Here is a 27,228-nt window from a genome sequence, read left to right as displayed (position 1 = left end):
TCTTGATGAAATGCTTTGATAAATATTATTTCATCATGTTTTGTTTTGGGAACAAATTCTGCAACACTTTTAATCAAAAGGATTTACTCTGAAATTATTTTAAAAAGCATAAATGAAATTGGTCTTTTCTGGCCATGATTTTGGGGATGTCACAGTAATGGTATCAGAGCATTAGTTTAAGCGAACTAGGAATTGGTAGGATTTCTAGACTTAAACTTAGAATGCTAAGTGGAATTTTATCACACCCCCAAACCAAGGATGACGGAAACGTCCGGGGGTGGAGGACTTCATGTACAGTATCATAACCACAATTTCAATAGTAATTTAAGCAAACACAACCAACATATATATATATATATATATATATATATATATATATATATATATAATTGAAAAAGTTACATCACTTGTATGAATTACATGTTTCAAAATCAATTACAATATGTTGACAAAATATGAAAAGTTTGACGCCTTAACGTCCCATCCTCAAAAGCACTTGATTACCTGTTTAGTGATTTCCTGAGAATACAAGTTGTTTGAAAAGTGTCAACACAAAGGTTGGTGAGTTCATAAGCTTTTGCTATAAAACTTAATAGAAGTCTTTCTCATGTGTATATCGCGTTTGTTTCAGAAAAATCTGATATTTTCCTTAAAATTCGTATAATGTAGCCTTATGACCAAAGACCAAAATGTATAAGAAATCATTCTTACTTAGTAGAAATGTCATGAGTTTGAATTGATATAAAAAGTGAATTTAAATCAACCTAAAACCTACTTAGGTTTTATGAAATCCCGTAAACTTTATGAATTGTTATCTCCCTATGTGAGTCGCTATAATCATACTATGACTATGTGAACCTGCCACGACGTTTCTCAGGCGTCGCGAAAATGAAATGACATTTGTCACCGTAGACCTGCAGGTCCCACTGTAGCTAGCATCAAGGTGTGGGGTGTCAAACCCAATATAGATCTATATACAAGTATCACGTTCTCCCTCCAGGAGACTCTGATTATATCTACCAGGAATTATATTCCGCACTCGGACGTACCGAAAGAGAGATTGTCTCACAATTTAGGGTAACAAGTTTACGTATAATGTGTGTGAGTGTAAATCTTTTTTTATGAATGTACCCTTTTAGTACGAGTGTGTTATGCAATATATCATAAACTATACCTATTATGGTTTATCTAAAACGTTTGTAATATGTAAGAACTCTTTTATGGAAATGTATTAGTGTTATGAGTTCATTAAACTATACTTTTTATAGTTTAATATACATGCTCTAAAATGAATGAATAATATTTATTATGAATGACTTAGTTTCAGTTCATGATGATAAACTAACAAAGAAACACATTCAATAATTAGAACTTATGATTATACATTTTGCTCAACATAATAAAAAGTGTTATGATATTTACATGTTGTTGGCTAACTTTAGCCATTCTGCACTATTTTGGAAAAATCATAGAAAAATCATACGAAGTCGAAAACTAGATTAGTAAATTCTGGGAGTTCACAAAATGTGTCTAGTTTACTCATAATTTTTATCACGATTTTTAATGACCTCCAACTTGGGTGAAAAGGTCCATAATCACAGACTGGTCCGGATTGTTGTTTGAAATGATAGGCAGGTTTGTAAAAATCACCATAAATTGTAGAAAAATCGTATGGAGATGTGCAAGTAGTCATTTTAAATCTAAGAACTTGACCTATTTGCAACTTGTATAGTTTTGGAAATAAAAATGTTTAAGATGCCCAAAACAGTCCGTGAATGGAGTTGAACTTTTCTGATGAAGGCTGTTAGAAAATTTTAGTTATGTTCTTGGTGTTTTAACTTGTATTCCCCCCCTTAAAAACTTGAGAAAACATGAAAATGTAGGGGTATGAACTCATATTAAGTGATTTCAGTAGATGATTGTTGAAGAATGGAAGTGTTTAACTCAAGAACACTTGGAGATGCCTTGAAGATTTTCGAGAATCTAACATCATAGTTATGGAGTTTGTGTAAGCAATCAATGATTTGAGTAGAATGAAGTGAAATAATCATAAGGAGGATGAATTATACTTACTAAGAGTGGAAGAACACTAGAAAATCAGCCTTGAATCTCGAATTTGGTGGAGAAAAAGTTTGAGAGAAAAGTGGTGTTTGATACTTAGTGAAAGGAGAGAAAATGAGAGAAATGAGGAGAGAGGATGTTTGTTCCAGCTCTAAAAACGTGGGAATGAGTGGAAATTGAGTGTAAGGGACATTGAAGTGACCTAGGTAAGGTGGGGAGGTGTGGCTAGTCATAGAGTGGGTGTGGGGTGGTTGCTTGTGACATAAGTTAAGGCAAGGTCAACACTCCACCTTAAATAAATCCCCCATTAGATCTTTATTATTTAGATAATGATTTTCATCAAAAATATGTTTAAATTATGAATATTTAGGGTTTATTATGTTAAAATATAATTTCTGGAGAAAATCCCGCTTTAAAATCACGAAAAATGGGCTTAAAATGTTAAAAATATCAAAAAGGGGCTAAAAGTGACAAAATTCCGAAAGCTAGCCGAGTTTTGGTCTTCTGATGCTGAAACCGAGAGGAGAGAGGGCAGAAACCGAGAGGGGAGGAGAAACCAAGAGAAGAGAAGAGAGGGAGCAGAGACCGAGAGGTGGGAGAAGAGAGAACAGAGACCGAGAGGAGGGAAGAGAGAACAGAGAGGCACGAAGAGACAGAGAGGAGAGAAGGAGACAGAGACTGAGAGGGGAAGAGACAGAGAGCTGAGAGGGGAAGAGATAGAGAGCCGAGAGGAGGGAAGGAAGCCGAGAGGCGGGCATGGGGACCGAGAAGGGACAGAGACCGAGAACAGAGGCTTTGTCCTCGCGAGTTTCGGCCCGAGAGGCCTCTCTTCTTGGTTTCGGTTCCTAAGAAGGGTTTCGGTTCCTAAAGCCTATTTTACTCGTTTTCACTCCGTTTTGAGCCGTTTTTGACCCGGTTAAGGGTCGGAATGACCCGAATGATTCTAAAAAGTTACGGGAACTTTTGAGAGAGATTTGACATAGAGAGAGATAGAGTGAAAACGATTGAGAGAGGTTCCATGTGTGACAATTGTGAGTGTTTGGCTCCGCAATGCAAGGTTCTTGAGCCCCGTTAAGTCATGATTAAGGATCCTACACACTCCCGATGAGTATGCAACATGGTTTTATCCGTTTAGTTCATTGATTAGCACTAAGGCTCAGGAAATTTTAACACAAGACTTTTCCCAAGTGATGTTTTCCCATTAATATAGCAAGTTATACAGTATGTACATAACACAAACCCTAATACACAAGGTTTAATCGAGTTGACCAGTTTGACTTGATGACTTGACTTGACTCTAGATTGATGATTGTCACAAATTTTGAGATGTGTGTCTGTTAGATTTTAGACACGAGCACTTGTTTATTTTTAGGAAAGTTGCCTAAAATGCTTTTATGTGCTAAATGTTATATGTTTCCATATATGATATTATTTGTTCGGATCTATGGTTTCTTGCCGAACGGATCTGAAGGTTTATGTGTTCGGATCTACGGTTTGTTGACTAGAGTTAGTGAGTAGTAGTGTAACGCCCGTAGATCCGGGCTAGTCAAATTAGAGACGATAACCATCACAAATGACTTTTTTATGGAATATTATTTATAAGGATTAATCTTAACCAAGTTGTAGTATATGTCACAAGGTTTCCGTGCACATAAAGAACGCCAAAATATGAGTTATAACGAAGAAGTTATGACATGTCGAAGTTTCGCGACAGAACCGGCATGACCCAGCGCAACCCAACGCGACGTAAATAGTGAATATAAGGTAGATAGATATCTATCCTTAGTGATCTAAGTGAGAGTCGAAGATATCTTCGATAGTAGTCCAACGATAAAAAGACAGACGAAAACGGGGTTCAGATGAAGGAGTTATGAATTTCGAACGAAGTTTTTTTTGTCCCGACCTACTAAAGATAATATATAAGTAATATACTTATAATATATTAAAAATAAAGTGAATATTAGCCAATGTAGTCTAAACAAGAGTTGTAGAGCATAATCTCACCTTCGCGTCGATATAAAGAACGTCGAAAACGGAGTTCGTATGCGAAAGTTATGAATTTCTGAAGTTCGGGGCGCGAACCCCAAAGCTGTGTCAGAGATCACGACGTGGTAAGCCTTCTGACACCTACGGGAGTCCCCCAGATGCAACTTGAGATGACGTATTCAGTGACGACCAATCCCACGACGTGGCAAAAGGTTCCACGACGTGGCGAGGGCCAGTTTTTCCCTATAAATAGATTTTGAAGGGCCAGCCGAGTTTGGTTGCTCATTCTCTCATCTCTCACCTATATTACCTCGATTTACGTGCAAAGAAGTACCCCCGAAGCCCCGGTATCATCCCGAGACCCGAAGCGAGTCCTGAAGCCCGAAGATCCCGAGAAGAAAAGAGTTTCTGAGCCGAAGCTTTGCCCGCGAGGAGTCCGGGTTTTTGTGAAGATCTTCCAGATCTACCGAAGAATACTACTTCTACAAGTCGTAGTGCTGTCTAATCATCTTCGGATCAAGTGAGTGTATAGTCACTTTCATCTTACACATTGATATGAAGTATTTTATAAAATACGTGCTATGTGTGTGTGTGTGTCTATATATATATATATATATATATATATATATATATATTGTTGTTTATATGTGTGAGTGTGTGGTCACTTTCTTATAACACATAAATATTAAGTATTTTCTATGAAATACATGCTATGTGTATAATATAAAGTTGTTTATATGCGTGAGTGTATAGTCCCTTTCATGAACACTATTTTAATACAAGTATTGTTTGAATGTATTAAGTATATGTTTGGTGTGAGTGTGTGGTTACTTTCTTCTAACGCATAATTATGAAGTATTTTATACGAAATACGTGTTAGGTGTATATTTTGTTGTTATATGTGTGAATGTATATTCAATTTCTTCTATCTCATAGATATGATTTATTCTCTATGAAATACGTGTTATGTGTATGTGCCTCATTTGTTGTTTGGAATATGTATTGAATGAGAATGCTATAAAGGTTTTAAACTATGTATAAAAATATATATTTTTATCTACTAATATGTTGGGTAGAACATGGGTAGATAGTTGTGTGATAAACAGATGAGAGGCCTCGATGTCATTGTGATCCAGTCATCTAGCGGAATTTAGATAACGACCACAGACTCTTTCTAGACAGTCTCGTGGAACACTATCCAGCTCATAACTTATAGGTGTTAATGAACTTGGGTGTTCATTCGCTGTATTCCATCCCCCTCATGGTTGCCTTATTTGACTTATATTGCTGAGGAACCGCCGAAGCATGTGTTGTCTCCCCGATGAAATATTCTTAGACTAGCTCCCTTGTGTTAGTTGTCTTAGGGACGTAAAGTGAGAATAACGGGAATGGGTAATTGGGTTATTATTGGTTAATGAAATTAAATTAATTATTTATTGTGGGTTGAAAACCCTATATGCTCACCAGGCTCCCAAGCCTGACCCACTCAGTTTTCTTTGCATTACAGGTAATGGCACAAGAGTATAAGTTGGTGGACTAGACAAGAGGTTTTGGATTATAGATCAGTAGTTATAAATAACTGTTGTAAGGTCTATTTTATATTGTTTATGCTTTTGGTCTGTATCGGAACATGACATCCTGATGTTTTTATTATTTAATGAAAATACGTTCTCTTTGAGAAATGTTTTGATAAATGGTTATTATATTTTGTTTTGGGAACAAATTCCGCAACCGTTTTCTTTAAAAGATTTACTCTGATTTTATAAAACAAAGCATAAACAAATTGGTATTTTCTGGACGTGAAATTGGGGATGTCACAGTTGGTATCAGAGCATTAGTTTAAGCGAAGTAGGAATTTGTATAAAATTTCTAGACTTAAACTTAGGATGCTAAGCGATGATTGTGAGTTGAGTGTGTCTTTTATATTTTAGGCAGTACACCTAAATTGACACGAGCACTAATATGCTTTAGGAAAGATGCCTAAAATGCTATTATGTGCTAAATGCTATATGTTTACCATATATGATATTTTTGTTCGGATCTATGGTCTGTTGCCGACCGGATCTGGAAACCTTATGTGTTTAGGAATCTAAGCGTACGAATACGGTATTAGAACTAGCATGTAAACGTTTAAGAGTGAAAAGGATGATTTGAACGTCTATCGAAATAGAGATCTAAATTCACCTAATTTGGTGTATAGATCGAAATGGAAAACACACAAAATGGATTGGGAAATGATAACCCGCAACCTAAGCCACACGTGATTGGGAGTGCACCAGAGCTATTAGCTGCACCTGAGCCAATCACGATGACGGGAGTATACGCAATGGTGCGAATGATGTTAGATCATCAGATGGAGGAAACAAGGCATTTACTTCAACAAAGTAAGGATGAACATACTATGCCAGTACGACAGGAACCTACTCTTGAAACAACTATCAGGGTTGCTAAGTCATTCAAAGAAGTGATCAATGGTTGTATCGCCAACAAGGTTGAAGTTGGAAAGAAGAGGAAGTTTGAGGGGTCTTCAAAGTCTGACAAGAGCAACATGTTCTCGAAGTTTTATTAAAGAGGGGATGAAGAAAAATGGTGCGGGAAATGCAAAAAAGAAAAACTCTAGAAAAAGTGGCGAGGAGGTGACATGTTTTAAGTGTGGAAAGCATGGACATTATGCCACTGAATGTACATTCAAATGAAAAGGTATGTTACAGATGTAATGAGGAAGGACACTTCAAACAGGACTGCCCAAAGAAGGAAGAAGCTACAAAGCCAAATATTTCACTGAAACATTTTAAGAGATGCGACGAAGAGGTGACTTCCTATAAGTGTGGAAAGACAGGGAATTATGCCAACAAGTGTGTATCCAAAAAAGGGTGTGTTATGAATGCCGAGGAGAAGGACATTTATCTAGGGATTACCAGAAGAAGAATGAGGGAGAAAAACCAAATGCATTGCCACAGACAAAGGCAGAAAGCATTTTAAATGATCATTGACGAAGCAAATGACAAAGCGAGGAATCAAGGATGAAGAATCCGTATCAAGGTATAGCTAGCATCAAGAAGTGTAACCTATTAGAGGCATAGTATAGGGTGAACTTGAACTTTTGTGTAATAGTTTCAAGAATTAATATAAACCCTGGTTTTGTTATCTGATGTGTTGAATGACATCTATCGAAGGTTATCGTAAGAGTGGTATCTTGCCTTCAGAATACGTTTGATAAAATAACGGAACGTTAAGAGAAGTACGATACGTCTGAAGTACACCTACGATTGGCAAGATGGTGGAACGATTGGTGTAATTATTGAAGTTATCCCATCGTCTGGAATTTCCATCACCAACCGAGTTGAAGTAGAATTGATGATTAAAGATACGCATGGAAGAAGTCCTAGTAGAGTCTAGGAGAATTTTTATGATTAATTGGAAACATTAGTATGTGTTAAATTGTTTTGTGATTTTAGGACTTGGGGACTGCGAGACAATACTTGGGGTGATTATGAGTAGGTGTGAATAGTAGTAGAGATCTATACTACTGGAAGCACAGGACTCATGCTTGGATCAGGGAAAGTCACAAGATTACCAAGAAGCTTGTAATTGAGTTCGTTTTTATTCAAGTATGTAATTACCATTGTTTCGGTAGTGACTAGAAAGATGGTTGTTATTCCGACCCTAGTGGTCATATCAAATTGAGTCCGACTATGATGAGAGGTCGTTAGAACACGACCCATCAGTCTGTTACAATGGATAAAGGAATGTATTTATCCTAAGATGAAGAAGGAGTTCGCAATAAGGATTTATTTGGTAACTTGAATGTTACGATTGAAAGTACAACATAGTACGATAAGCAGATGCAAGATTGGGCATCTTCTGCGGTCAAGAAAGCCATAGAGTTAAATACTCTTTCGAGGAAACATAGAAGTTACGGTTATTACCTAGGATGAAGAAATAACGTGTGGAATCATTATGCAAGTCCTATTTCGTTGATGATTCCGGGACGTAATCATCCTAAGGGGGAGATAATTGTAACGCCCGTAGATCCAGGCTAGTCAAATTATAGACGATAAGCATCAACAATGACTTTTTGATGGACGATTATTTAGAAGGATTAATCTTAACCAAGTTTTAGTATATGTCACAAGGTTTCCGTGCATATAAAGAACGCCAAAATCCGAGTTATAACGAAAAAGTTATGACATGTCGAAGTTTCGCGACAGAACCGGCATGACTTAGCGTAACCCAACGCGACGTAAATAGTGAATATAAGGTAGATAGATATCTATCCTTAGTAATCTAAACTAGAGTCGAATATATCTTCGATAGTAGTCCAACGATAAAAAGACAGACGAAAACGGGGTTCAGATGAAGGAGTTATGAATTTCGAACGGAGTTTTCTTGTCCCGACCTACTAAAGATAATATATAAGTAATATACTTATAATATATTAAAAATAAAGTCAAAACTAGCCAATGGATTCTAAACAAGAGTTGTAGAGCATAATCTCACCTTTGCGTATATATAAAGAACGTCGAAAATGGAGTTCGTATGCGAAAGTTATGAATTTTTAAAGTTCGGGGCGCGAACCCCAAAGCTATGTTAGAGACCACGATGTGGCAAGCAGTGCCACGACGTGGAAAGCCTTCTGACACCTCCGGGAGTCCCTCAGATGCAACTTGAGATGACGCATGCAGTGACGACCAAGCCCACGACGTGGCAAGGGCCAGTTTTGCCCTATAAATAGATTTGAAGGGTCAGCCAAGTTTGGTTGCTCATTCTCTCATCTCTCACCCATATTACCTCGATTTAAATGAAAAGAAGTACCCCTGAATCCCCGGTATCATCCCGAGACCCGAAGCGAGTCCTGAAGCCCGAAGATCCCGAGAAGAAAAGAGTTTCTGAGCCGAAGCTTTGCCCGCGAGGAGTCCGGGTTTTTGTGAAGATCTTCCAGATCTACCGAAGAATACTACTTCTACAAGTCATAGTGTTGTCTGATCATCTTCGGATCAAGTGAGTGTATAGTCACTTTCATCTTACACATTGATATGAAGTATTTTATAAAATACGTGCTATGTGTGTGTGTATATATATATATATATATATATATATATATATATATATATATATTGTTGTTTATATGTGTGAGTGTGTGGTCACTTTCTTATAACACATAAATATTAAGTATTTTCTAGGAAATACATGCTATGTGTATAATATAAAGTTGTTTATATGCGTGAGTGTATAGTCCCTTTCATGAACACTATTTTAATACAAGTATTGTTTGAATGTATTAAGTATATGTTTGGTGTGAGTGTGTGGTTACTTTCTTCTAACGCATAATTATGAAGTATTTTATACGAAATACGTGTTAGGTGTATATTTTGTTGTTATATGTGTGAATGTATATTCAATTTCTTCTATCTCATAGATATGATTTATTCTCTATGAAATACGTGTTATGTGTATGTGCCTCATTTGTTGTTTGGAATATGTATTGAATGAGAATGATATAAAGGTTTTAAACTATGTATAAAAATATATATTTTTATCTACTAATATGTTGGGTAGAACATGGGTAGATAGTTGTGTGATAAACAGATGAGAGGCCTCGATGTCATTGTGATCCAGTCATCTAGCGGAATTTAGATAACGACCACGGACTCTTTCTAGACAGTCCTGTGGAACACTATCCGGCTCATAACTTGTAGGTGTTAATGAACTTGGGTGTTCATTCGCTGTATTCCATCCCCATCATGGTTGCCTTATTTGACTTATATTGATAAGAAACCCCCGAAGCATGTGTTGTCGCCCCAATGAAATATTCTTAGACTAGGTCCCTAGTGTTAGTTGTCTTAGGGATGTAAAGTGAGAATAACGGGAATAGGTAATTGGATTATTATTGGTTGATGAAATTAATAATTATTTATTGTGGGTTGAAAACCCTATATGCTCACCAGGCTCCCAAGCCTGACCCACTCAGTTTTCTTTGCATTATAGGTAATGGCACAAGAGTATAAGTTGGTGGATTTGACGAGAGGTTTTGGATTATAGATCAGTAGTTATAAATAACTGTTGTAAGGTCTATTTTATATTTTTATGCTTTTGGTTTGTATCGGGACATGACATCCGGAGATTTTTATTATTTAATGAAAATACGTTCTCATTGAGAAATGTTTTTATAAATGGTTATCATATTTTGTTTTGGGAACAAATTCCGCAACCGTTTTCTTTAAAAGATTTACTCTGATTTTATAAAACAAAGCATAAACAAATCGGTCTTTTCTGGCCGTGAAATTGGGGATGTCACAAGTAGTCCTCCAAACTATACCTATTATAGTTTAATAGTAATGTTGTGTTGAATGACTGGGTATGTTTGTACACCTTTGCTACTCGAAGGTATTGAATTGATTTGAATTAGTTTGTTTGATAACACAGTTTGAAGTATAAGAAATCTTTTGTTTTGATAGTTATAAATCACATGTGATTGATTATACAACTATATGGTTTTCTACTTGTATTCCCCCTATAAAAGCATTTAAAATCATTTAAAAGATAAGTTAGGGGTACGAACTCACTTGGTAATAGTGAATCGGGCAGCGTTTTCGTTTCTAGGAATGTTTCTTGACGTAACTGTGGGTTTCTGGTGAAGAAACGAGCTTCACGAGGGCAATACTTTGATCGGAGAGACACAAGTTTCTCGGGAACTTCGGGCTTTCGTCAGGGCTTGGACACCTAACCGGGGCATCGGGGTAGTCTCGGGCTGCTTACCATAGAGTAAAAGTAGAGAGGGAAATAGAACTGAGTAGCCTAAACCCGAGACCATCGATTTCTATTTATAGGGAGTAATTTTGGAGCTCATGTCGTGAGCATGGAGTGTCTCACGTCGTGAGTTCGATCCTATCCATCTGTTGACTCGACTTCTGACAGCCCGACCTTGGAACCTATCCATTACTGGCTCACGTCATGAGCTTCAGGCTCACGTCGTGAGTCCTCTGACAGGGTGGGAATTCGTGTCCCGAACTTCGGAAATTCATATCTCTCGCATACGAGTTTATATTTTGACATTATTTATATCCACGCGTAGGTGATATTATGCTTTACAACTTTTGTTTAGACTCCATCGGCTAATTTTAACTTTTCTTTTTAATATTATATTTTTAACAGGCCAAGACTGTAAAAGGCTGTTAAAAATTCATAACTTCTTTATCTGACGTCCGTTTTCGTCTGTCTTTTTACCATTGTACTACCATTGTCTAGATCTTCGATTCTTGTTTAGGTTGTGCCGGCTAAAAGTCACTCGATCTCTATTTCGATTTTTTAGCTATCTACTGCTATATCCGAAACTTAGAAAAATCATAACTTCCTCATACGAAGTCAGATTTGGACATTCTTTTTATATACGTTTACGGTTTAATGATATCTACGACTTTCCTTTTGATACCTAAGGCTAAGAAGTATTTTATGAAATTTTGCATTTTATGCTTAACAATGTTTTTACAGGTTTTTGTTGCGGATCTTCGATTGGTCATAACTTATTCATTATAATTCGGATTTTAGTGTTCTTTATGTTTTTGAAAGCCTTGGTACAATATCTATCACTTAGTACATTCCAATTGATAATTTGAACATTTCATTTTTGACACTATTCTTATGATTTCAAAAACAATAGGTTACAATACATGACTTTAGATCATTATATTGAATTGAAAATATTGGGTTGTTACACCGTATCTCATCATTAGCCGAGTGTGGGCGGGGCCCGTATCTCATAGCATCATTTGATATAGAACTGATTGATAGATTTGTTATGCTTGCTGTCTATGTGATACCAGTATGTATGCTTAGTAGTTGCGTGTGGACAGGGCCCGTATCTCATAGCTAGCCGAGTGTGGGCGGGGCCCATATCTCCTAGCTAGCAGAGTATGTGCGGGGCCTGTATCTCCTACCCAGTCGAGTGTGGGAGGGCCCCGTATCTCCTAGCCAATACAATGTGGGCGGGGCCATATCTCTTAGTTAGCAGAGTGTGGGTGGGGCCCGTATCTCCTAGAGTGTGGGCGGGGCCCGTATCTCCAAGTAGCATGATTATATGTATAATATATGGTAGTTTGGGGAGACTCATTAAGCTTCATGCTTACAGATTTTAGTTTTGGTTTCAGGTAGTTCCGGTATCAAGGGGAAGAGCTCGGGATGATTGTAGTGCACACATTATTTGTTCAGCCTAGGATGCTTATACTCTGATATTTAGACATGTGATTTGATACAGTGTTTTGACACGTTGTTTGAAATACTATCACTTATGTTTTTATGAGATGATTTGGATTATTATGGTTTTATTTATAAATTAAAAGTGAAGTTTTTGATGGGTTTCGATCAATACATCATTCCTATGGTGTACATGCAAACCCTAATAGCTTTAGGATCTAGTTTGTCTAATGAACATGCAATTGAATACCCAAACCTATAAACCCTAGATCTAACATATAATAAACTGAATAGGGGTTTAGAGAATACCTTTGATTGTTATATAGCAATAACAATCAATTCCTTGGCTTCAGAAATCTTAGTGCCTCAAGTGTTGCACCTCTAATGGAGTCACAAACACCACTAAGCAACTAGATGAAGAGGGAGGAAAGAGGAGGCACCAAAACTGCTGGAAACCCTAAAGGAAGTATTCACCACGTTTTTTGGGCCATAAGGGTTCCTTATATATGTTGGCTATTAAGGTTTACAGCTAGGAAACACTAATCTGACTGCTTAAACCCTAAGCAGCCCATGGACTCCCTCTTTAGAAGCCTTGGAAGATTTCTAACGGGTTTCCCCATAGAATTCGTCCACTCTAACTTCTATGGAGTCCATTAGCCCATCTATGTAATTATCTTATAATTACACAATAATTCCGTTAAGTTTAATTAATCTCTTTTAGCCACAAAAGTAATTCCGATTAATTCTTGACTAATATATTAATAAATCATAATTAAACCTCTCTCTCCTTAATTCATCCTACATATTGCTATGGTGAAGGTAACCCAAAAGGACCATGCTCATAACCGGGTCAAGTACATACCAAAATAGTTATGGACTTAGACACTAATCCAACAGTCTCCCACTTGGATAAGTCTAATAACTATTTTGCATAACTTTAGAACCTGATCAGCAATCGTAGCTTTCAAAAACCGCGGTCAACTCTGATCTTATCAGATACGCGTGTCCTTTAGATAAGGGATCATATATTCCTCCATTCTCAAGATATCATATAGACACGAGACATGGATTTTAATTATTCTCTCTATATTGTTTCCCGACATTCCGATTTATGACGATTGACAACAGACTACAATTGAACACATCAACTTAGTCCCGGCTTGGCCAAGCGCTTAGGTGTCATCACTAAATCATCGAGGGGCCCACATATATCGCTTTTATCCGACTTTGGGTAAAAGCAATGGATAAACTTTGACTCAAATGCTCGCTTGCACTTACTCATCAAATCACAAACAACAATAAGTTTTATAACACCAAGTTACCGGTGCGCTTACTTATCATCAATGTGCAATTGACCAGCAAATAACAACTCACACGTCTCGGTTTCTAGAATATACATTATTATCGTCTCACAATCACTCGTGATAAAATCTATTAAGTGATTCACGTGAGCGTGGGTTTAATCCAATACTCTAATCTTATTAAAGCACTCGTGAACTCTGCAGCAAACTTGTGCTATGTCTAAACACTTTAGACAATCTACAAACAAATTCATGACATTCTTCCTTCATACCTACTTCCAACGTATGACCAACTGTGGAGGTTCGAATAACCCTGTTATATTGGAAGTCAAAACATGCAAAATTTAAACACAATAATAATACTTAATCTTATATGGCCCCAAAACTTTTGAGCGTAAATAAAACACTTTTATTTAAACACCATATTAACTACTCATTATTCATTGTTTAATGTTTCGGATAATCAATTTATTACTTCAATTCACAAAAACAGTTGTCCCATGCTTTGTGAACACAAGGTCCTTGCCACTACTAGAATATGTTAGATTCTAACATTTTATGCAACGATCCTTTTGTAAAGTCATAACACAAAAGTCACCAAGACTTGGCCAATGAAATTACAAGGTTCTCTATCAGAAATTGTTATAAAACAATTATATAGATGTGATGTCTCTCACTCAAAGTACATTCCTTTGAACATCCTTTTGCATAAAATTTTCTAATCTAGACATAAATTCTTAATTTCTAACTCCCAATATGGAAACATTTCCATAATTTCCATATGACAACTCATTCTTAATAGAATCTTATCTATTTATAATAGTGTCGATATGATCCATCCATTATTATACTTCCAACTACACACAAGTGACCAATCCTCAGCGAACTTTGGATCGTCCTTTGATAATTGTTTAATTATTTCAGTCAAGAATGATTCTAGTCCCTTTTCCCTCTTAATGCACTATGCATTTGGAAAATTTTAGAATGGTCAAACATTATAGCATATGGAATCGATCCTGTACCCGAAGCATATGGGACACGATTCATAATGTCTTAAATAAAGACGTGATACTTTACCAGTCTTTTTCCATAACATTTTGTTATGCAATGTTCGCACAATTTGAACTACAAAGAGGGATACCGTAATCATAGTCGAATTTGAGAACGTGCTATGTATCATTGACTAAATTTTACTAAAATTTCTCGATCTAAGCTTTTAGATTTTGAAACGAAGTATAATATTCTCTCCCTTAATTATAGCAAAAACAACTTTTCAACCCTTGCAACTTAGCAAATTGAATCTTTGTTTTCTATAATTAATATTGCTAACTTGCAATACTTAAAATAATAATCATGCTCCCACTAACACAATGATTATTTCCTTATTAGCATACCACTTATGCTCCCACTAGCTTTGACATGTATTCAGAAAACAATTAAACTTCAAGAAGACAATACTTATTGAATTTCTTAAGTTCATATTTCTGATACCTGATGCTTTGATAAGCCTTTATCTAAGCTTCTTAAACTTATACACCTTTGTCTTAGAAAGCTCACATGTGTGTCCAAACGAATTCAGAACTTATGTTACTAAGTACCAAATGTCCAAACTAATTGCCAAATCTCACAATTCGAACTATGAAGAGGGATGCCGTAATCATAGTCGAATTTGAGAATACAATTTACACAACTGTTATCTCCTTAAAATCTCTCTTAGTGAAAGCATTACCTCACAATCATTTTCATGAAGGAGAGAAATCTTATGACACTTAGATTTTATAGCGTATGTGTTCCTATCCATGTAAATTTGTCATAACAACAATCATAAGACAATGTTTGTGACAAATCTAACTCATATGGACTAAACTTGTTCAATCTTAATTTCTTTCCTCATGGCAGCACGAGTGCCCACCATTGCTTTCAGTTTGTTAAGAAGCTCACCCTTACCCATCAATGTACTTTCCATTGATCAGAGTATCTTGCCTTTATGCAACTAATTTAGAACTCATAGAACTCACATACATAATTAACTTAACTGGAATGGCACAGAAACAAAATTATGTCAACATGATAGGTTGTAAAACTCAAGTCATGTGCTAGTGATAATTAACTAGGTTTATTCTTGAATTTGTTCTTGAAACTTTTCAGGACATTTAAGACTCCTACTGATTCCTTGACATATAAGGTTCTCTTTTCAAGAAACTGTCACAACTAGAAATTTTGTGTCTTGTAATCACTATACTCAAGTAAGATGTTGAATCAAAAACTTAAGAGCATGTATGATGCTTACTCTATGATAACAAAATTTCAATCCAATACACCATACAAGTACTACAAATAGTCAACAAGCAATTGGAAACCCTAGAAGTTCTTGTTTAGGTCCATTTTGGACTAGGACTTCCTTATTGGACTCAATGGACCAATAAGCTTCCAATTTGACTACCATGGGCTTAGAACCTTTAAATGGGCTCTAATTGGATCCACATCCATTTAATTCAACATTTTGGGCCATATTGGGCCTAGAATGAAATAAGTTAAATATTTGAACCATAATTAACCTAAACTAGCCCAACAAAGTGTAAAAATCATATTATATTTTTTTTGGGCCAAAAATCATCCAATCTAACTATAATATGGGCTTAGGGGCATTAAAGCCCAATAATCCCCTTTTTCTTTCAAAATCTCGGCCCAAAGCAAACCCAAGAAGAAGGGTTGACTTAGGCTAGCCACCTTATTATTATATTGTGGGCATCCAAGCTAATATTCATCATACATCCAAGCTTTACTCACATTCCCATGCACACTCTCTTCTCCCTATTTTTCCTTCGGCCGAGAATAAGAAAGGAACACACACACCTCACAAACTCTCTCTAAATTACTCAAGAATCATCCCCTCTCTCCATTCAAAAATCTCGAAAATTTGGCTTGAAGCCTAAGGATCATCATAAAGAAATTCATCATCTAAGGTAATTTAATGTCTAACTTATGATCTAACTCCCTCCACTTCATCAAAATCTCTTCTAAATTCATTCACTCTTATGATCTTGCATCCTAGAATCACCTCAAGGTCGAGATCTTCATCAAAGTGTGCTAGGGCCGAAAATCACCTCATTTTCTTCCATCTTTTCTCCAAAACCGAAACCACACCCAAAGGTGAGCTTCATACCCCTTATTTTTCGGTTTTTATAGGTTTTGGGGGGGGGGGGAATACAAGCAAATGTGTAGATCTATGAGTATATGTATGCTTTGTATGATTTCTATGCTTATTTACATGTTTATATGTGATTATGGTGTTGAAACTAGTCAAAAGACCTTAAAAATCGAGATTTGCATTAGGATGTATGAAACAAGTGTTAAACATATTACTACACACAAATCATTTCTAGAAAAATAACCAAGTTGGTTAAAATGAACTCATTGGGCTAAAAATCTCATTTTTGGACTCAAAATGTTAAAAATATGAAGTTAAAGGGCCCAAAATGACAAAATACAAATTCTGATGGATGAAATGAGTCAAAACAGTTTCAATAAGGTATTTTTCTGGAAATACTCTCTTTGTAGGATTAAATGTGAAAATTTTAAGCATAATGGGCCAAAAATGAATTTTTCGGCCCAATAAAGCCCAATATGCGAGATTTTCAATTTAGAGGGGTTGAAACTGTATTTTTTTGTAAAACAGGGGACTACTTGTGCTCTAAGTCCATTTCAAGGGTTAAAAATGCTTTTCATATTTAAAAGGGACCAAAGATGCAAAAAATTTCTATTTTGGGCCCAAAGTGTAAAAATTGCGAAAATAAGGGTTTTAGACGAGAAAATTTTCATTTGGTGGACTAAAACTGTTTTTCAAATAACTTTGGGCTGAAAAATAACTTTTCCACAAGTTTGGATGCTAAAGTGTCAAGAAAAATGGTTTGAGGACTAAAATAGAAATTTATTTTATACAAAGGGTTAAATGTGTAAATTATCTAAAGGAAAGGGGCTGCAATAATGAAACATCCTAATGCTTTAAGAAATAAATCCGTCATGATGAAATACTAGCACCTCGACTATCGGCAAATTATAATACACCTTCAACACCAAAAATCGTTATCAAACGAATTGATTAGGTCTCGAATCAATAGCGAATCCGAAATTACTAACACGACGAAACTTCAATACACACGCGGAAATTTCGGGAAGTCAATACACACGTGAGAATACACCAGTCGTCGGTACACCGTCTTTGGGCTCAAAAGTTTCAAATCGTGGTTGTTGGGCCTAGCTAGCCCAATGGCATGATCTTTAGGCCCGAAGGAAACTCGCTTACATGTAAATGGGTCTTATATGACCTAATTTCGTGTAAAAGGACTTTTACAGGCTTTGCGCTATTGGACCCCAAGGGCCTTCTGGTGCTGCTAGTAAAGTCGAGAATTCACCAAATACGAGTCGGGCTAAGGGCCCTTCGCATTCACGATAGCCTTGAACGACTTACGGAAAATATCGGGACTTCGCACCCTCTTTTCCTCCTCGGTTGTGGGGCTACACGAAGTCCGGGTGATTGGATTAAGTGAATAGTGCGAGCGACGCCTAAGGGATCGTTTGCATGGTTGTAAACTAGTCATTTTCATTAATGTGTGTTTATAACAATTCACAACCTATAATTAATCCAACGTCACCGGGACTCAACGAATACACCCGTCGTAATGAAATAACAAGATACAACTCATTAATGCAAAATATTAGGAAAACACCGGGTTTTCCTAGGGTTTTCAATTAACACACCTACGAGTACATACCGAGTTTTACAAATTGTACTTTTACATTTATAGAAACAAACAAGCATACTTACGGATCTTCACACTTTTTATACTAAGTTCTTTTAAGAAAATATCGGATTTTCTGGTGATTTTCAAAACAATACAAACCACTTTATTTCAAACAATACTTATGAACTCACCAACATTTCATATGTTGACATTTTTTTCAAAATACTTGTATTCTCAGGTAACAGGTAAATCGAAAAGGAAAAAGAAATGTACTCAGTAACGTTTTGTTGTTGTTTTAATTAGTACCGAACAATTTACTTTTGGGCATGTAATATTATGGATCAATGTACCGAATGTAAACGCTACCAGTTGTAATTTTCCAATGCTTGGTATTGTATGATGTTATGTTTCATGTATATTCATGGTGATGGTATTCAATTGAGTCACAATAGCCCTCGGACGTTTCCGCCGTCTGGTTCGGGGGTGTGACAGAAACATTTCTTGACAAAACAAATATTCAAGAGTTAGCGTAGCTTCTTATCAAGCTTAACACTTCACTCAATTGGTCCTAGTTGGTCTTTGTCTTATCCAAGACATCACAACTTACCAATTTCAAATGTACAAGAATAAGAAACTTTCTTATTCTACATTTGATAAGTGTTACAAACCTACTTAAGACCTTTTACTTAAGTCACAATCTTGACTCTAAGACTTGATATTGGAACGAAGTATGATTGACTTCTTGATTTAACTATTTCTACAATTCTCGATTCCTCTTCTTAGACATGAAATTGCACTAACGCCTCGTTCCCGAGTTTAACAAAAGAAAAGAAGAGAAGAGAAAAGAAAGTCATGAGAGAAAAGAAGAGAAAGGAAAGGAAAATAAAATTTTCTTTTGTGTTCCCGAGTTTGAGAGAAGTGGAAGGAAAATGAATCATTTTGTTCTTTCTTTCCAAATCCTCCCAAATCGGAAGGAAAGTTAGGAGGGAAAGTGATCCTCTTATTTCCCTCCACTTCCTCCTTTAATGAAACTCGGGAACACCAATTTTTTTTAATTTTCTTCTCATTTCCACCCGTTTCCTTTCCTTTCTCTCGTTAAGTTGAACTCGGGAACGGGGTGTAAGACTCGCTTAGAGGATCAATTGAGACATGGTTATTAATCATTAAGACTTATCAGAAACACAATAAAAGGTACTCTCCCTTCTTCTTAGAATAGAGAGACTTTTGTCTTTCTGCATACTTGATTCTTCTTATTTTGTTCTGCTATTAATTGAAACTCTTTCAATCAACTCGGAATTATACTTAATCTTATAAGTATAACCATATTTACTAAACTTTAGTAAATCATGACGAATATATTTGTTACTCTTGTGGTAGACTTGATCAACATACGACCTAATGTACTTGATCTCATAGTCCTTCAATTGACACTTTGTCAAAAAATTAGTCTAAATTTCCCAAATGTGAAAGTTTTTCATTCATCATACAATACACGTTGCATGATTCCAAGTTTCCATCCAATTGAAACTTGGGCGATGAGAAACTCTCCCTATTTGGTAAACTCTCGACACTTCCACAAATAACCTAATTAAGAATCAAATCCATTTGCTAATAATAGAAATACACAAACATCAATATTTTTATACACGCCATTGTAAGGATAAATAAATATGATAAAACTCAAAATTTATTTTATTGCGGAAAAACTTGTCCTTACAATGTAATTCAACCGAAAAACTATGTTATTACATATTTCTTAGCAATCTACTCTAACTCTAAAGCAACAGCTCAAAAATCCGATCTTTGAATCCATGCGATCGAAATCCATTTATTCGTGATCGGATTCAACACGCTTCTTCCTTAAGTTTCCTTTCTTTTCTTCGATCCTACAAAACATCAAAATGTAATCTTATTACATCATGTATTAAGAACCAAAAATAGGAACTTATAGAGTTAGTTAATGGATTTTACTTGAAGTAGAGCCATACGTCTTGACTCTCCCATCTCTTAGATCTCTCAGGTAAACAAGGCAGCTTCGTCTCCAATGCCCCTTCTCTTGGCAATAAAAGCAAATGGACTCCTTTGGAAAATTACATAGGACAATCTCATGCTCAGTCCTTTCTGGACTTCCAATGTTGCTAATATCCATTGAATCTTGGGAGTTTGACTCACCAGTCAAATTTGCTTGAATTGCACGCCAAATCATTGCTGATTCAGCAGCTATAAGCAAATAAGTGAGATCAATTAGGGTCACGTCGTGTTCCATCATATAGTACTCTCTTACGAACTCATTATATGATTCAGGAAATGAGTGAAGAACCCAGTCAACATCCAACTCACTTGAAATCTCGACACTCATCATCCTTAACCTGTCAATGTGTGACTTCATCTCTAAGACGTGTGTACACACAGGTTTCCCATCTTCGTGTTTACTTGTCAAAAGGGCTTGAGTGAGTTTGAACTTTTCAAGCCTTCGAACTTGTGGGTTAGAGAGAATAATTGGAGGAGGTAGAGGAAGTGAAACATGATCTCTTGTTCCTCGATCATATCATGGAATATCATTTTCAAAGAATTCAGGAAGACCATGATTGTCAGAACTAGAAATCTATAAAAACGAGAAAAAATTCAAGTTAAATTGATCGAGTCCTTAATAAAACACCCAAATGTGATATTAAGGCTAGGATCGAACACAATACTTTACAATCTAGAAGAGGAATGCCGTAATTTAGTTGCAGAATATGTGAAGGTAGGTAATGACGATTTACCAATTTCCACCATGAAAAACGAAAAAGAAAGTTTAAGTTTTAAATGAATTTAAATTCATAGATCTTTTGAGATTCATTGAACCTTTCAATGACATGTTTAATATCGATTATGCCTTTCAAATTTGCGACTGGGATGCCGAGGATTACAAACAAGATGTGAATAACCATACGAATCTACGTGGTGCACTTAATGTCTAGTATAAATAACACCTATGTACAACCAAGGTGTGAATAATCGTAATTTGATGATTAGAAAATATCTAGTATAAATAACACCACTTTAAAACCAATTTAAAAGACTAGAGGCTAGAATTCAAAGAAAAAAATGTCACTTTCTACTACTTCTAATAAGTTGTTATTGCTACATAAAACGTAAAATTCAAGCCGTTGTGATGTTCGACAATCTTAAAGAATCGTTCAAAGTTGTTGTATCCTGAATAACAAAAATCTCATAGCACACGAATTTGTTTTAAGGACACTATATTAAACACAAACATCAACCTATTCTATTTTCTTGTTTGATTATTCCTACACTAAAAACATATGTATATATATATATATATATATATATATATATATATATATATATATATATATATATATATATATATATATATATATATATATATATTCATAAAACAAGTATAGTACATATAACATATAATATCTTTATTGATAGATCCAACTACTATGCATTTACATGTATTAGGTATAACATTTTTGTATATATATACACACTTCATGTATAGACATTACTATAAATTAAACAAACTACGTTTTTGTATACATGTTTAATTTATATATGTAGTATATTGTAATGTATGACAACAATCACAACATGTGTAACTCGTCATTTATCAAATACAATTGAGGTTATGGTTCAGGTGCATTTGTGGAACATGCGCTAGGCAAGCCAAGAGTTCGATAATTAATATATCGGCTAGGACCAGAACTGTGTCGAATTCCTTTAGGCAAGCAACCATCAACACCTTGGCCTTGATTTATCACGCTTGTCTTGGGCTTGTATGTAACATACTCTCCACCTTTCTCTCCTAATGGTCTCATAGCTGCAACGCCACCGCCACCACCACCACCACAGAATATAGCGTTGCCACCACTATGTGTGGTGCCCGGAGGAGATAAGAGGAGGAGAAGATGAAGCATTGCCACTATGAAGAAAGTTAATCTAGCCATTTTGTGTTGGAAGTTGGCTAGGATTAAGGTCGACTTAAATAGGGTGGTAAGGAAACCAGCTCATAGCTTACTAAGCAAAAAGTGCAAGATTGCCCTCGTGATTCTTATTAATGTGTCCTAAGTTTCCTGAGTCAACTAAACAACTTCCCATTCTTTCTTTATCTCATATATTACATGTCAGAGAATACGGTTGAATAATTCTTCAACTAATTTGGCTACATGTCGATGACTCTTTATACAATAATAACTCTTCTTGCTGTTAAAAAAAAAAAAAAAAAAAAAAAAAAAAAAAAAAAAAAAAAAAAGAAGAATGATAGCTGAAAAAGGTTAAAGATTAATAATTATTATGCTCGTACGTATTTTTATGTCATTTGAATTTTGATTCGTTTAATAAAAATTAGATATTTGATACCGTTTTACACTTATATGTTTTTAGCTAATTCAGAAGTTATATTAATGTTTGATAGAAAGATTTTTTTTTTTTTTTTGTATGGTTGTGTACAAATTATTTACAAGTGGTTTTTATCTATTTTAGTCAATTTAATTCTGGATGTGATTTTATGATGTTAGAAATGAGAATTGTAAAACCATATTAAATTAAGTTGACTATTTAATCTGATTTGGTACAATTAAATTGATTTATTCTCGCTTTATAAGTTATTAAACAAAACTATTAATTTACAACATGGTGATTGAAGCATAGCTTTGAATTCATTTATTATGTAAGGTAATCATTCATTTAATCAAACCACCATGTAAGAAAAATCAAAGATAAAACTAAAGGCAATGAGTATGTATGCCGATCACGCAAGTAGTGTATTTTAAAAACCGGTCGGACTAGAAATCAAGGACGATGGTGGTTCAATAACAACCAACTTAATGTTAAGTTGTAGACCGAATTGAACCAAACGGTTTCTTTAAAAATCGGGTTGAATTGGCGTGATTAAATCCGTAAAAAACAGTTTGACTTGTTTATTGTATTTGTCTAGTTAAATTCCACTTGGCCCATTAAAAAAACAAATTTAAAACAAAATTGAATAACCCGATCGATTGGCTTATTCAGAGTGTGCAACTCAAAAGCCAACATACACCACTCCTAGATGTTGAGCGACAGTTGAACCGATAGTCAAATTTGTTGAACCAAAAATTGGTCATTAAATTAGTGCCACTAAAAACCCAGTTTTTAAAACATTGGCGATACAGTTTCAAAGGTGTATTTTACATAAATTTGTGTTAAATGACTTCATTGTATGATTGATTATGGTGACTGTTGAATTATAAAATTACAAATGATCTCATCGAGAGGAAAAATACTTGATCTAAAAGAAAGTCGGATAATCTATAAATTCAAATTAAACCGGTGCAACGAAAAAAAGATAGTCAAATTGGTTGAACAAAAAATCGGTCATTAAACCAGTGCAACTAAAAACCTAGTTTTTAAAATATTGACAAATACTGTTTCAAATGTGTATATTAAACTGGTGCAACTAGAAGAAAGTTGGATAATCTATAAATTCAAATTAAATTGGTGCGACTAAAAATCGATAGTCAAACTAGTTGAATAGAAAACCGGTCATTAAACTCGTGCAACTAAAAACACAGTTGAACTGATAGTCAAACTGGTTGAACCAAAAATCGGTCATTAAACTAGTGCAACTAAAAACCTAATTTTTAAAACATTGGCAAATATTGTTTCGAAAGTGTATTTTACATAAATTTGTGTTAAATGACTTCATTGTATGATTGATTATGGTGATTGTTGAATTATAAAAATACAAATAAATCATTGAAAGGAAAAATTGTTTTTTCATTGTTCCCAGGTATTTTTTGGGTAATCTGCTCCCATGCTGCAAACAGTCAAATCTGAACTTAACCTTGTCGCTCTTCTTTCTTTCCTCGCGACACATCTTAAAGAAGTGCATGACCAGATTGGAAGCACGGAGGTACATTCGCAATGGGACAGACACTCCAGAACCCGCCAACGCTCGTGAAAACCCCTTAAGTCCGTTGTTCCTCAGTAGCTCAGTGGTAGAGCGGTCGGCTGTTAACTGACTGGTCGTAGGTTCAAATCCTACTTGGGGAGAATTTAGAGTTTACTTGATCTAAAAGAAAGTTAGATAATCTATAAATTCAAATTAGCTGTCAAACAACTCTACTTAAATCATTAAACACATTTTGTATTCTTTAGCTTAATTTTTTATTTCTCTTCTTTGTTGTTAGTTTTTAGTTTGTTCTAATATGCCACCTATCATGCAATATCTAAATATATTAATTTTTTATTTTAAACTTTAAATTTTAAATTTTCCACTTTAAATATATTAAATTAATAATTGATTCTTCATTACAGATTTAAATTTTAAAATTTTCATTCTAATTACATTAAATAGATATATAATTCTTCATTTTAAATTTCAAAATTTAAATTTCACAATCTAATTACATTAAATTAATAACATTAGAATAAAAAATAAAATAAAATAAATATATATTATATGGTGATATAATTTCATGTATTTATTTAAATCAACGGTTATAATTTTATATAACTAAAAAATATCTCTTAATTAATAATTTATTTAAAATAATTGATTAATAATTTTAAGTTTTAACATGAAAGTTTATTTAAACTTATAACCTTAGTTCTCACGGGTTATAAACTAATATATATATATATATATATATATATATATATATATATATATATATATATATATATATATATATATATATATATATATATATATATAACATATTAGTTATATCTTAAATTTTAAGAGGTATAAGTTACAAAACTTTTTGTATAAATTAGTTATGCATAAATAATTCATTAATACTTAACGAAAGTTTGAAGACTTGAATTAAGGAAAATAACTAAGAAATTTAATTTGGAGCAAAATAAAAACTTTAAAATATTAAATTTATGTATATAAACTAATTTAAATTTCTTAAACTAAATATCAATATTAATTAATTTACATCAATAGTATAAACAAAAAATATAAACATAAATATTTTATTTAAAAGTGATAATTTTTTATTATATAATAACTAATAATAAAATCTAATAATTATTTCATTGTAAGAAACTATTCACCAAAAAACACAGTTTATTTTTGCTGTTTTGCTCGGGCACACATCTAGTGTGTGTGTGTGTGTGTGTGTATATATATATATATATATATATATATATATATATATATATATATATATATATATATATATATATATATATATATATATATATATATAGGGAAGGGTTATATGAAAATACATAAAAAACCTAAAAATCATTAAAATGCATAAAAAATACTTAGAGATCACAAATCTTTTTTATGACTTTATATTCTTAAAAATCTTAGCTTTTTTAATAAATTCATTGAAAACAAATTAAAAAATCAATTTTTTATTTTTTATTTTACTTAATATTTTTATTTTTTTTTGTTTTTTTTTTCCAATTTTTTTAGCGAATTTATATAAAAATGTGTGGTTTAAAGAATATAGAGTAAAAAAAAGATTTGTGATCTCTATTTATTTCTTTATGCATTTTTATGATTTTTAGGGTTTTTGTTTTCCATATACCTCTATATATATATATATATATATATATATATATATATATATATATATATATATATATATATATATATATATATATATATATATATATATAAAGACCAAAACTATGTGGATCAAAACTATAATTAATAATTTTTCCTTTGGAATTAAAAAATTATAATATATATATATATATATATATATATATATATATATATATATATATATATATATATATATATATATATATAAACAATATAAAGACCAAAATTATAATTTTCTAAACTAAAAACTACATTGAAAGCATAATTATAATATGCTTTCAATGTAGTTTTTAGTTTAAAAAATTATAATTTTGGTCTTTATATTGTTTGGAAATTTTCAATTCCAAAAGAAAAATTATTAATTATAGTTTTGATCCATATATTTACAATGGATTAATTGCAGTTTTTGTTATTATAGTTTTTAATTAAGAAAATTATTCATTTAGTCTCCTTGGTTTTTAGTTTTAAAAGGAAATAGAGTAACTACTTTGGTTTATGTAGTTTTTAATTTAGTAAATAAAAAATTTAGTAAGAATGAGTTAATTATGGTTTTTATCCCCATGGTTTGCAGTGTTATGCATTTTATGTCTTGAAAGTTTTACATGGATAGTTATGGTGGTTGGCAAAAATTGTTTTGTCCAAGAGATTTTTATGGTTAAACATCCACTGTTATATATCTAAAATGACAATTTTAGCTTTACTTTAGAATTTGTTATGGAATTATTTATTATTTGTTTTGAATTTTTAATAAATATATCATCAAGCCTTTGTTTTTAATTATTGTGCCTACGTGTATCTTAAATATATATAAATTATTCGGTCAAAAATATAAGAGTAATAAATCCATCATAATGCACATAACATCACCACTTTCAAAAAGAAAACCTCAATATCATCCAGATTCAATATAATGATAAAAAATCATTCAAGTAATAACTTCTAAAAAATACGGAATAGAAATAACATTCGCTTTTTAGACCAATTACAAACGTTTTTTAGACAAAAAAAAAAAAAAAAAAAAAACAAAATTCGCTTATAAAATGGTTAGTATTTAAAAGAATAAACTCAATAACAAATTTTGTAGAAAAAGAGTGCAAGGAGAAAGGGACACGTGGGTTATTCCTGGACAAGGAAAAAGGATCATGAAAGTCAACGTTGTCATCCTTACAATGACACGATGAGACATATGATTGGGCCACGTTTTAGCGTAGATTACGTTTTTCTCAACCTATAACAGGATTGGCTTTTACAGGTGAGTTGGTAGCACCAAAAGTTTGCCACGTGTATCCCTTAGAAGATCCAGTATGATCCAATACCGATAGTATGAGGTAGACTTGTAAATCTAGGATATCTCCAGTCTCAACTACCCTCTATGCAAATCTTG

The 27,228-nt window shown here is 33.7% G+C and overlaps 1 non-coding gene across 1 annotated transcript; it reads left to right on the top strand.

Moving 5' to 3' along the window:
- Positions 1-24,256: 24,256 nt before the first annotated feature.
- On the top strand, positions 24,257-24,328 carry TRNAN-GUU (transfer RNA asparagine (anticodon GUU)). The gene has a single exon. It is a non-coding gene; the product is annotated as a tRNA-Asn (tRNA).
- Positions 24,329-27,228: the final 2,900 nt, after the last annotated feature.

The sequence above is a fragment of the Lactuca saligna genome, chromosome 8, assembly GCF_052625555.1.
Source record: "Lactuca saligna cultivar CGN05327 chromosome 8, ASM5262555v1, whole genome shotgun sequence".
Classification (NCBI taxonomy): Eukaryota; Viridiplantae; Streptophyta; class Magnoliopsida; order Asterales; family Asteraceae; genus Lactuca; species Lactuca saligna.
Note: the sequence above shows the minus strand (reverse complement) of the source record. Positions and strands in the feature narration are given on the sequence as shown.